Source organism: Marmota monax, unplaced genomic scaffold (assembly GCF_021218885.2).
Source record: "Marmota monax isolate L192 unplaced genomic scaffold, Marmota_monax_Labrador192_F-V1.1 WCK01_AAM20220418_F8-fsc00040, whole genome shotgun sequence".
In the NCBI taxonomy this organism is placed as follows: domain Eukaryota; kingdom Metazoa; phylum Chordata; class Mammalia; order Rodentia; family Sciuridae; genus Marmota; species Marmota monax.
The window spans coordinates 12,000,174-12,014,201 of NW_026692782.1; the positions used below are offsets into that span (position 1 = coordinate 12,000,174).

At 41.9% G+C, this 14,028-nt stretch overlaps 1 protein-coding gene across 1 annotated transcript in view; it reads right to left on the reverse strand.

Moving 5' to 3' along the window:
- Positions 1–14,028, reverse strand: part of Pebp4 (phosphatidylethanolamine binding protein 4) — a 194,687-nt gene that overhangs the window by 131,614 nt on the left and 49,045 nt on the right. The gene's annotated exons all lie outside the window — the stretch shown is intronic.

Sequence of the window (14,028 nt, forward strand, 5' to 3'; positions counted from 1 at the left end):
ATCCCTCTGCCTGATTTCTCTGCCGCCTCCTCCCTCCTCCTCCTCTTCTTCTTCTTCCTCTTCTTCTTCTTCTTCCTCTTCTTCTTCTTCTTCCTCTTCTTCTTCTTCCTCCTCCTCTTCTTCTTCTTCTTCTTCTTCTCTCTCTCTCTCTCTCTCTCTCTCTGAAGCCCACCCTGCCACCATATTTAGATAGCAAATGTCCTCTGTACCAGCACCTCCAATCTCCTTTGTTCTATCCTTGGTTGAAGTGCACGTCTTTATATTTTTTAGTATATTATATGACTCCCCTCCCAGAAAGTGTGCTCCACAAGACTGGGAACTTTGTCTCTTTTGTTCAGGGATGTATCCCCAGGACTTAGTGCCTGGCATAGTGCACATGTTTAAGGAATCAGACAGGCATGTGGGTCTGAAGGGAATGGTGGTCATAGGCCTGCACTCTGTCCCCAGGAAGACTGGCCCCTCCACAGCTACTCTGGTTTCTTTGCATCTCTCTCTCTCTCTCTCTCTCTCTCTCTCTCTCTCTCTCTGTCACCAGGGATGAACCCAGAGGCACTCAAACACTGAGCCACGTCCCTAGCCCTTTTTGAATTTTATTATAGACAGGGTCTTGCTGAATTGCATAGCTGAGGCTGGCTTTGATCCTCCTGCCACGGCCTCCCCAGCTGCTGGGATTACAGGCATGCGCCACAGCACGCCTAGCTCTTTGCATATCTTTCTGGAAGATAAGGAGCTTCAGATCTGCTGGACACATAGGAAGAGGAAACAAAACTGAGCCCATTCTCTTGACCCCATTAACAGAATAAGAAGATAGGCCAAGATTGGGAGAAAGTATCTGAAAAAGACATATCTGATAAAGGACTGGAATCCAAAATAAAGAACTCTTAAAATTCAGCCATAAGAAAATGAACCATCCAATTAAAAAGTTGGCCTTGGTGTAAAGTTGTACTGCAATTGTGAACAATGAATCAAAATGCATTTTGCTATCATATAGACCTAATTAAAACAAATAAATTAATTTTTTTTAAAAAAATGAGCCATGAACTGTGGGTGTAGCTCAGTGGGAGAGTGCATGCTTAGCATGCCTGAGGCCCTGGCACAATCAAAGCCAAGCAAAGCAAATCAAACAGATACCTCACCAGAGAAGAAAATAGTAGTCTTCCTTTATCAGCAGTTTTGATTCCCAAGGTTTCAGTCACCAAAGTCAACAATGGTCCATAAATATTAAATGGAAAATTCCAGAAATAATTCACCTAAGTAACATGATGAAGTCTTATGCCACCCCCCTCCATCCTGCCTGGGGTGTGAATCCCTTGTCCTGCATATGGCCTCTGTCTATGCTACCTGCCCATTAGTCACTTGGTGGCCATCTCAGGTATCAGATCCACTGTCATAGGACTGCAGTACCTGAGCTCAAGTAACTTTTATTTTACTTAATAGTGGCCTCAAAGTACAAGAACAGTGATGTTGGCAGTTCAGATACATTAGAGCAGCCTCGAAGACCACCCTCTGAGCAAAAAGGTAAAAAAAAGTTTTTACTTAAGGAAAAAAAAATTCATATGCTGAGGTTGCTAAGATCTAGAGTGAGAATAAATCCACCCATGAAATTGTGGAGAAGGGAAAAGAAAATTCTGGTTTTATTGCTGCATGCCCAAACTGCATATTTATGGTCATAGCATGTGATAAGTGTTTAGTTAAGATGGAAAAAGGAATAAAGCTGTAGGGTTTGATACTGTTTGGGGTTTCGGGGTTGATTGGGATCTTTGGAATGTGTCCTCCATGCATAGAGCAGACTACTATATACAGGTAGCAAATAAGCACATGAAAAAATTCTCAACATCACATGTCATCAGGGAATTGCCAATTAAAACAAAGTGAGACGCCACAACACACCTATTGGAACGTCCAAAATCCAAAATACTGACAACAGCAAGTGCTGGTGAGGATGTGGAGCAACATGAACTCTCATTCATTGCTGGTAAGAATGCAGAAGCCATTTGAAAGCTAGTTTGGCAGTTTCTAATAAAACAAAAATACTCTTAATATAGAATAAGCAATTGTGCCCCTTGATATTTCCCTAAAGGAGTTGAAAATACACATGTACACATGAATCCCACAAATAGATGTTTATTCATAATTGCTTAACTTGGAAGCAACAAGAATGTCCTTCAGAAGGTGAATGGATAAACACACTGGTACCTTCACACAGTGGAATACTATTCAGCACCAAAACGAACAGAGCTATCAAGTCATGAAAAGACACAGAGGAATCTTAAATGCATATTTCTAAGTGAAAGAAGCTAGTCTGAAAATGCTACATAAACTGTATGATTCCAACTATGTGACATTCCAGAAAAGGCAAACTATGGAGACAGCAAAAAATAAAAAATAAATTAAAAAAATAAAAATTGGTGGTTGCCAGTGGGTGGGGGCAGAGGAGAGATGAATAGCAGGAACACAGAAGTATTTAGGGCCTTGAAACTGCCCTGTCTGGTCCTATAATGATGGAAGGATGTCATTGCACATTTGTTTGAACCTATAGAATGGGCATCACCAAGAGTGACCCCCCAGTACAAATTATGGACTTTGGGTGATAGTGGTGCATCTGTCAGTGCAGGTTCACTAACAAATGTACCATTCTGTGGGAGATGTTGACAGTGGGAGAAATGTGGGTGTAGGGGAAAGGGGTTGGAAGAATCAGGAAGGTACAAGAGAACTTTCTGTGCTTTCTACTCAATTTTGCAATGAACCTAAAACTGCTCTTAAAAAATAAAGTGTATTTTTGAAAGCCAACAGGCCACAGGTGTTTTCGGGCAGTGACTTTTCAGGCTCTGAATGACTACTTATCTATAGAGGCCCCTGGCCTCTGCCAGAGATGGGGCTTTGTTCTGGAACAATCCTCATCAAAATTCTCAGGATCCAAGAAGGCCCTAGATGAGGGTGTGGAGGCAACACCCCAGTGGATCCTCGGCAGATGCCCTGGGTTTGCTCCTTTCCTGCTCAACTGGAGGAAAATAAAAGACTTCTGCTGCTGTTCCCACCCCCAATCCCAAGGTCCCAGGCAAAGCAGGATCCTTTAATCCACTGGGATGTGGGGAAGGATAGAGGAAAGGGAACAGCTGGGATTGATGATGACCCTGGAAGGCAGGAGCAGGAGTCTGGCCTCTGCTCAGAAGTCCAGGTCAGCCAGCCCCTCGTGTCCTCTCCTACAGCAATTCTGCCCTAAGGACAGTTCACATCACATTTTGTCACTCTCATCACTGTGGTAGGAAATGTAGTTTCATTCTTGCTCATGGATACCAAAGGGCCAGAGAAAGGCCTCTCCAGGATAAATAGCCCATGCCCTCTTGCGATGGATTGTGAGGCCACAGGTTCAATGCCTGGATTTGCATATACAGTCTCAGTCCCTGTAGCATTCGCCTGATGTCCCTACTAGTATGTATGAACCAAGCTACTTGCCCAAGGCAACACAGCTAGGGAATTCTTGGAGTCCGGATTCCAACCTGGGTCTTTTTACCTGAGAAGTTGCTATCTACTGCAGTTAGCTCTCCGGCAAGGGAAGGACAAGCCCAGCCCCTAACCACCTTGCTCCATCATGCTAGGGATGGACTGGGCCAGAGACAGGACTCTTCGTGGTTTGCACTCCTCTGCAGCCACCCCTGCCTGGTGAAGCCTGGTCTCCGAAACCTGCCAGGGCCGTGTGTGAGTTTCCTGTCGTTAGGACAGGAAAAGGAGAAAGAAGTTGACAACCTTTTGTTAAGTACCTGGAAAACTGAAGAGGTGGAAAATTATTAAAAAGCAATGCTGGCCCCCCTCTAGCTTCTGGATTCCTGTTTTGAAACATCTCTTCCACATGCTCTCTTGCCATTGTGAGGCCATCAACATGAGGCCTTATCAGAACCAAGCAGAAGCTGGCATCATGCTCTTGAATGCCCAGAACTATGAGTTAAATAAACCCTTTTTCCTTATAAAGCATCCAGCTTCAGGCATTTTGTTTTAGGAACAGAAAACAGACTAATACACTATGAATGAAGGCATTGCCTTTGAAGGTTGTGAGTTTTCCTCCCCATTTACTTAGCAACTGCTTTGATTTCCTGGCTATGACTGTTTCAAAGCTCTGGTTCCTATCTTCCAAGTTTTCTTTGCTAGATTAGGGAAGATTAGACATAGACAAAGGAGAATTCCTATAGGCAAAGTTAAATGACAGCTTAAACTGAGCAAGGTCTCTTCCCTGGGTGGATAAAGAGAAAGGGCCAGGAGAATCTTCTGAAGACTAGAGAGGCTGTACCTCGATTGTTCTTAAATCTGTCACAATCTTAGTTATATTTTCCTTTTTTCTCTTCATTGTCAGCCATGAAGGAAAAGATAAGAGGAAAAGGTGTCTTAGGAGACAACTTTACATTTTTCAGTTCAAGTTAAGTTCACCAAGATAGCATTTAAAGTAACCCTGTTAACAGAGCTGCAGATAAATATATTACACTCAGCATAACATCAGTGCCCACATGATCCCCGCCTTGATTTTACACTTGAGAAATGAACGTGGTGCTTGACATACCGATATCCACACTCATTCCTGAGGATGAGATTACATGTAGCCTGAGAGGAGCATTGAAATGGGGAAGAGCAGTCCCAGGTCTTGACCTTGGGTGTGTGAGGGGAGACTTAGGGGTTGCCTAGTATGTGAACTTCAGGGTTTGTAGGTCTAGGGCATTTGTCCCTATCCCTAGGGATCACTCAGCTCTATGAGCAATTGGAGATGAAAAGCCAAACCCAGCAAGGAATTTCAGGTCTTGCTTCCTCAGTTCCCCTAACTGGCTCTGTGTGTTTGGAGTTCACCCAGTAGCTGTGGACATGGAGAAATGTGCAGGCCACTAAAACAGAGATGGCAGAATATCACGTTTCAGCTCAGGAGTGGAAGGACTTTTAATTAAAGAAGAAGTGCCACAGTCTGGCTGGGCACAAATGCCGCAGTCTGGCTGGGCACACAATCACGAGCCACCACACAGCTTGTAGATTCAAACAGCAACTCTTTATTCCCGAACTCACACCAGCCGTCCACAATCACGTTCTGGGGAAATCCACGTTCTCTCCCAAATCCGCGTTCTCTCCCAAATCCACCTCCACTGGGCTTCTATCTCCAAAAATATACTGTCTGAATCCCGTGAGAACTCAAGGGGAACTCAGGCAGCAGGATACGCCCTATTCCCAGCAGGAATAATCTTAAACCTTAAACCTGGAACCTAAACTGGGAACGCCCTAAACAAGATTATCTTAAAACCGGGAACACCCTAATCTGCCTTGGTCCTTGAGCAAGGTTAAGTACATTCAATGTCACTGCAACATGGGGTACGCTGGCAAGGAAATTGTCATACTTACTTGGCTAATGGCTCCCAGCATCTCCCCCCTTCTGATTAATTAAACAACAAGCAATGTGGCTTAAGGACCGTGCCTGGTAGGTTGTCCAATTCAACATATGGTTCTTACCCGTCATCGGAAAACTGACCTTTAGGCGTCAGCCTCCTGTCTTAGGTTGATACCACTGCAATTGAATCATACCCGTCACTGACTACCGGTCCAGCATACAGCCATACTTGTGGATAGGTCTATGCACCAGTGGGGGGGTGAGGTTCTTTGCCTCACCTCTGTTGGCCCCCAAATTTGGCCTTGGTGCCAGTGGGGGAGTGAGGTTAATGTGGCTTATGGACCGTGCCTGGTAGGTTGTCCAATTCAACATATGGTTCTTACCCGTCATCGGAAAACTGACCTTTAGGCGTCAGCCTCCTGTCTTAGGTTGATACCACTGCAATTGGATCATACCCGTCACTGACTACCGGTCCAGCATAAGCCATTGGCCCCCAAATTTTAGACCATCACTAGCAGAAGGGAGGAGGATACAGAAATGCCACGACACCAAGCCAATTGACGGCTCCTTGGGAAAAATTGCATCACTGGTGACACCTTCAGCAAAGATATGCCAGCATTACCACAATTCGCTGCACCAAACGATAGTTACATAGTCCAGGCAAGTTCTGCAAGCAGTTCAAAGCAGAGGAATCTATCAATATGTCCATATCCTCCCAAAATCCGTTTCCTCCCAAAGTAAGTTGACTCTTTGATTGAGCATTACTTGTTGAGTTCTTCACCCGCACTGGGATGGAGATAGGAATTCTGGCAATGATGCTAAAGAGACATTATCCTGAAAATTATTAAATATAATGAAAAGGAAAGGTGAAAGTAAACAAACAGATCTGTTAACCTACTTTAAAAACAATCCTTAACAGCCTTTTACCTAATTTAAACTAGTAAACAAACAGATCTGTTAACCACCTTTAAAAACAATCCTTAACAGCTGTTTACATAATTTAAATTAAACCATTTAAATCACGTGAATAAAAAAATAATAATAATTCGGATCCATTTTTTCATGAGCGCTCCTCATACAAGAAATATGGACATATGCACATACAGACATACAACACAAAACACAAGAGTGTACACAAACGTACAACACATAAGAAAATAGTAAAGGCCTTGTAGCTTTACCTAGGTGAAATCTCCATTGCAATGTTTAAAAACTCCACAGTCAAAAAATAAAACTGATCAGAAAAACATTAACCTAGGTTTGTATGAGCTCAAAAAATAAAAATAGAACCTTATGATGTGGAAAAATGCAATAATAAAATAGCTATTGAAAAAAGCATCCTGGTTAATCACTGTCGCAGATGTAAGAATGGCCAAGCTGGAGTTCTGGATATCAGCTGTTATGGATTTGAGTCAAATCATCTTCTTTTCGATCTGTAGAAACTGTTTTAGTTAATCTCTCTGGAATCCAAATGGGCTGCTGTTCTCCCTGTGGAAAAACACAAACAGACCCCCGACTCCAGACAATCACTGGGTCAGGACCTTTCCATTGTCCTGTTAGAATATCTTTCCAAAGTACTTTAGGCTTATGTACATTTTTTGGATACATATGCCTTTCCGCAGCACTAAGTCCTGATGAATCCAAATTTAAAAAGTTTAGAGTAAAAAGCGTTATTTTAAGTTTATCTTTGGGGGATATATACCCCCTTCCAATTCCCTCTTTTTGCTTTAATAAGTATGTTTTAATAGTTTGATGAGCTCTTTCAACTATGCCTTGTCCCTGTGGATTGTATGGGATTCCTGTTATATGAGTAATACCAAATGATGAGCAAAATTGTTTAAAAGAGGTAGAGGTATAGCCAGGACCATTATCGGTTTTTAACTGTTTAGGAACGCCCACAGTGGCAAAATTTTGTAAGCAATGAGCTATAACATCTTTAGTTTTTTCTCCGGCATGAAGGGAGCCCATCAAAAATCCAGAAGAAGTATCGACTGTAACATGTAAATATTTTAATTTTCCAAATTCTGGCAAGTGTGTGACGTCCATCTGCCAAATATGGTTAGGTATCAGTCCTCTAGGATTGACTCCAAGATTAACTTGTGGTAAAAATGTCACACAATTTTGACATTGTTTTATTATATGTCTGGCTTGTTCCTTAGTTATTTTAAAACGCTTTTGTAAAGTATTAGCATTAACATGAAACCTTTTATGAAAATTTGTAGCTTCTTCAAATGTAGAGAAAATATGTATGTCATGTGTAGTTTTATCTGCTAAATCATTGCCTAAACTAAGGGCTCCAGGCAATCCTGTATGTGCCCTAATATGTCCTATAAAGAATGGATCTTTTCTGTCCCAGATTAGACTTTGTATAGTGGAAAACAAAGAGAAAACAGTAGAAGAAGGGGAAATCCTACCAGCATCTTCAAGAGATACTATAGCATTAACTACATACTGACTATCAGAAAATAAATTAAATACAGAATCTTTAAACATCAAAAAAGCTTGTAAAACTGCATTAAGCTCTACCTTTTGAGCTGATTGTTTGGGTACTAAAAATGTAAAAGTTTGATCAGGGGTAACTACTGCTGCTGTACCATTATTTGACCCATCAGTGAATATATTTGGAGCATTCATGATAGGTGTTTTTCTTGTCATTTTAGGAAAAACTACAGGATGCTTAGACCAAAAAGACAACAAAGGATTAGATGGTAAATGATTATCAAATGAAACATTAGATTTACACATGATTATTGCCCAAGTATTTAACTCATTAGCTAACTCATCAATTTGATCCATAGTATATGGAGTAATAATTTTATTGGGAGAAATTCCAAACACTCCCTTCGCTGCTTTTATTCCTTTGAGTATTAATTGTCCTACAGCCTCAGGATACCTAGTAAGAATAGTGTTAGGAGAATAAGATAAATGTATCCACAATAATGGACCTTCTTGCCAAAATACTCCTGTAGGAATATTTTTTGTTGGTAGTACAATAAATAATAAAGGCAAACTTATATCAATTCTATCCAAATGTATGTTTTCCATATATGTTTCAATAATTTTTAATGCCTTTCTTGCTTTAGGAGTTAACATGCGGGGTGAATTTGGATCTGATGGACCTTTTAGAATATCAAATAAAGGTCCCAATTCTCCTGTTGGTATACCTAGATAAGGCCTTATCCAATTTATGTCTCCCAATAACTTTTGAAAGTCGTTAAGTGATTTGAGTTGATCTACTCGTATTTGAATTTTTGGTGGACGGACCATGGTTGAGGATAATAGAACTCCTAAATAATTAATTGGAAAATTTAATTGTACTTTATCTATTGCTATCTCTAGATTATAATTTTTTAATAAGTTTGTAAGTGTGGCATAACATTCCAGCAATATGTTTTTATCTTTATGTGCCAATAATACATCATCCATATAGTGAAATATTTGTAGTTCAGGATTTTGATTTCTAAGTGGCTGGATTGCTTTGTTAACATATATTTGACACATAGTTGGACTGTTAGCCATCCCTTGAGGGAGTACTTTCCATTCATATCTCTGATCAGGACCTTCATGATTTAATGCAGGGATAGTAAATGCAAAACGTGGACTATCCTCGGGATGAATTGGAATTGAAAAAAAACAATCTTTAATATCTATAGCTAAAACATGCCAGGTTTTTGGCAAAGCAGACAATTGAGGAATCCCTGATTGAGCAGGTCCCATAATAACCATCTCATTATTAATGGCTCTTAAATCTTGCAACAATCTCCATTTACCAGACTTCTTTTTGATGACAAAAATGGGAGTATTATGGGGAGATATGGAAGGTTGTATATGTCCTTCCGCTAATTGTTGTTTGACCAGATCATGGGCTACTTGTATCTTTTCTTTAGTCAGGGGCCACTGAGGAACCCACACTGGTCTTTCTGATTTCCAAGTAATTTTGATTGTCTCAGTGGCCCTTTCTGAAAATCCAACCCATGTCTGTCTGTTCCTTGATCTATTTGTACTGGTGCTGCTATACCTTGCCCTTGTTTTCCTAATCTTTTTTCTTTCCTAAAGCCTTGTCTAGCCCTAGTAGTGGGCGCATTAGGATTGATGTTATTTGTTAACGTCAAACCTAATTGATCTAGGACATCTCGTCCCCATAAATTTATAGGAAGATGATCCAATACATATGGCTGTATAGTTCCTTCACATCCTTCAGGATCCTTCCAATCTAATATCATAGAACTTCTATGGGGATTAGTCGCCACTCCTAGGCCTCGAAGCGTTTGAGTGGCTTGTTGTAATGGCCAATGTTTTGGCCATTCTTGACGCGATATGATGCTAAGGTCAGCTCCTGTGTCCAGTAGCCCATTAAACTCATGACCTTGAATATTTAGTTTTAGCATTGGGCGAGAATCTAAATTTAAAGACAACATAGCCCAATCTACACCTGTGGAGCCTAATCCCCTGGAACCTCTTTCTACACTATGACTAGGAAATTTATTATGTAGGCTGGGTATTATTAACAACTGTGCTATTCTATCTCCAGGTGAAATTACTGATATACCTCTTGGAGAACTAGCTATAATTTTTATTTCACCTACATAATCGGGATCAATTACCCCAGGACTTATCATAAGTCCTTTTAATGTAGATGAACTACGTCCCAGTAATAAGCCTACTGTTCCTTGGGGAAGAGGTCCTTTTACTCCTGTGGGAATGATTTGAACTCCCATCTCTGGAGTTAATACTGCTCTGGCAGAGGCACAGATGTCCAACCCTGCGCTCCCTCGGGTTTGTCTGATGAGGGATTTAATGGACAATGTGTCCTGGGCACTACCCTGATGGTGTTGCTGGGATCCTCCACTGCCCCGTATATTTGTGGTTGTGGGCCCCGGAGCATTGGGCCCCCCTGTCCGTTTTTTGGCAATGGAGCCTGATGCCTTTCTCCACGATATCTTGGATAAATACCTGGTCTTTGTCCGTTTTTTGATAAGGGAGTACCTTCTATGGTGGTTTGAGAACGGCATTCATTAGCCCAATGTCTCCCTCTACGGCATCGTGGGCAAATACCTGGTATTCTATTCCTTTGATACCTACTTTTGTTAAACCCTCCTCCTATGGGGCAATTCCTTTTAAAATGTCCTGTTTGTTCACAATCATAGCATGTTTTTGGCCTGGCATCTAAAGCCTGTTGTACTGCAGCTGCCAAGACTTGCCCTTGTTCATTAATATCTCTACATAATTTAATATATGTGTTTAAATCTTCATGTCTCCATGGTCTAATAACCTCTCTGCAGCAACGATTTGCTTGGTCATAAGCCAGTTGTTTTATTAATGGCATTGCTTGTTCTGTATCCCCAAAAATTTTGGCAGCCGTTTGAATTAGCCTATCTACAAAGTCAGCGTAAGGTTCATTAGCTCTCTGTATTACCTTAGATAGCTGACCTTGTAAATCTCCATGTCCTTGTAAAGTCTTCCATGCCCTAACTGCGTCTGCAGCAATTTGTGCATATATAGCAGGATCATATTCAATTTGTTGCCGTTGACCCTCATAAGGTCCTTTTCCTAACAACATATCTAGATTTCTTTGAGGATAACCGGCTGCTGCATTTCGCCTAGCTGTCTCCGTGCAAAATTCCTCATTGGCAACCTTCCATAACAAATATTGTCCTCCATTTAGTACAGATTTACACATGCTAGCCCAATCTGCTGGCGTCATGTCCAAGTTAGTAATGGACTCGACCATGCTTACCGTGAAGGGAGCTTGTGGCCCGTAGGTTGTTACAGCCTCCTTTAACTGCTTCACTGTTTTAAAATCTAAAGCACGGTGAATTCGCTGCCCTCCTGCCTGTTCAAGTACAGGGCATGCTAATCTTTGAGGTCCTGTCTCAGGATCCCATTTATCAACTACGGGGTTTGAGGGCCACTCAGCTGTCTCCATCGGTGGGGCTGTTGGTTGAATTACGCCCTCTTGTGATAAAATGGAGTTAGTAACAGCCTCCTGTTGTGGCCTTTTTCCTAACAACCCCTTTTCCTTTAAATTTTCTTCCTCTGTCTGACTAGCTCGAGAGACCTTCTCTTTTGCTTGATCTAAAATGTCTTTCTCCATGGTCTGAACCTCTAACAATTTACTTAACATCTTTTCGGTTTGTTTTTTACTAATTTCTAATCTACTATAAAGATAACGCAACCCAATAAGATAGCACAAAACAAAGCCGAAACTGAATGAAACAAAAACGGAATAAAAAATCGTTGTATCAATTTTCTCTTCCTCAGGGCCGACAAACTTCAAACCTTTAGTCAACCATTTTTTCCAGTTTGCCTGAGAAATTTCTAGGGATAGGCAGCTTGAAACAAAAACAAGATAAATCAAAACAATAACACATTGTTTTTTGAGTTGGTCACCCATTCTTTCGCTCTTCCTCAGGGGCGAGCAATTTCACTTACCTCTAAGCTTCAGAAGTTCCCCGTACGAGCCGCCAAATGCCACAGTCTGGCTGGGCACAAATGCCGCAGTCTGGCTGGGCACACAATCACGAGCCACCACACAGCTTGTAGATTCAAACAGCAACTCTTTATTCCCGAACTCACACCAGCCGTCCACAATCACGTTCTGGGGAAATCCACGTTCTCTCCCAAATCCGCGTTCTCTCCCAAATCCACCTCCACTGGGCTTCTATCTCCAAAAATATACTGTCTGAATCCCGTGAGAACTCAAGGGGAACTCAGGCAGCAGGATACGCCCTATTCCCAGCAGGAATAATCTTAAACCTTAAACCTGGAACCTAAACTGGGAACGCCCTAAACAAGATTATCTTAAAACCGGGAACACCCTAATCTGCCTTGGTCCTTGAGCAAGGTTAAGTACATTCAATGTCACTGCAACATGGGGTACGCTGGCAAGGAAATTGTCATACCTACTTGGCTAATGGCTCCCAGCAAAGAAGAAGGAGATGGGGAAGGGAAGGGGAAGGGGAAGGGGAAGGAGAGGAGAGGAGAAGGAGGAGGAGGAGGTCAGGCCAGGGGGAAAGGGAAAGAAGTCAAAAGCCCCCCCCCCCCTTTTTTTAAGTACTTGGGAAAATGGAGAGGAAAAAAATATTATTTCAATTACTATGAAAATGTATTTTATTAGAAGATGGGGATTCATCATTGACACTCAAAAGCCCGAAAAGCAATATCCAGCACTATAATACCCCTGTCTCCATGCAGGGAGAATGAGTTATTAAACCAGAAGATGAATGTTTTGCAGTTCAGTTAACTGCATCTGTTAAAAAAGAAACAGTTCTAAACTAGCTGTGGATCCACGACCCCACCCCACTAAAGCTGCCTCTTGCCAGCCCCCCACCTTCCTAATCTTCAAGGATCTTCGCCCCCCACCCCCTTTCACATTTCTATGGCATATGAAAATTCTGGAGTAAGAAAGAAAGAAAGAAACCCAGCAAATTAAATGCAAACCAGAGGGTTTTTTTATTATTATTATTAAAAAAAAAAAACAGTTGCATATAGTTCAATTGTTGTGGAGTGTGGCGATGTAAATGCGGTGCATTCTTATGTATAACAGCCTTTCCTTCCACTTCCATGGCAGCCTCAATAACGCTGCGCTTCTGTTCTGCATGAATAAATATGTATAAAATGTAATGCTTCAAAGAAATAAAATCCGATAACTGAAAGATACCATTTCTTAGATTCCGGGAGCAACATGAGGCACCAGCTTTTCTGATTCTTTAGTATTTATGTGAGGAGCCATTGAAATGATAATGTGGAATTTATTATTTTTTTTTTTCAGGGGCAAGTCATTTCCAGGTGTTCATCAGGGCTTTAAGACACGGAGGTTGTGGTGGTCTACCTACCTTCGCGTTTTATTTTCTGGGTGGGGTCTGTGGCTGCTCGCCTGTTTCTCCATCAGGCCTTGCACCCACAGCAGAACTGACCTCGTAGCGAATAATGAATTGATCCCTCGGAGCCAGGGGTGTGCAGCCCTTTCACCACTGAGACTCATGTGCCAGAGAAGTCAACAGCGTGCTCCTGTGAACCAGGGCACCAGCCCTTATGTACAATTCCCAGCCATCAAAGGGTGACTTCACCCCTTTCTCCAAGTCATGAAGCCATATAGGGTAGTATTTTAGTAATCACCTTCAATATGAGCCAATTATTTGTGTATGTGTGTTTTTTAAGAAGAAACTGCTTATAAATTTTAGCACTTTCTGTTTTTGGGGGGGACTGGCTCACAGTCTTGACCGGCTCCTTAGTCATCTGTGAGGGGCAAGGCTGGGATTTATGAAGGGTCAGGTGGCCTGATTCCAGCACTGCCAGCTCTTCCAGGCTGGCCCGGGGCTACCTCCCTGCTGGTCTCCCAACGAAGCCTCACGCTATCCTTCCAAAGCCACCTAGATCCCTTGCTACTGCATTTCTTCTTTCCTCCAGCTGAACACTCTTCCCGGCCTTTCTAGTCTTGTTGGTCTACTCAGGTGGGACATTAGCTTTCTTGAGCAAAGTCAAAACTTAAGTTTGGTTAGCAAGAAAATGTAAGCAAATGTCTGATGCTGTTAAAGTAGAAAGGAAGATGAGCACCTCTCTCTCAGCCTTTGTGTGACCTGAGCCAGTTTGCTAACTTCTCTGGGCCTTGGCCTCTTGCTTTTAAAAGGGGAACAATCACAGTGCCTCCTTTATTAAGTCCTGGTTAG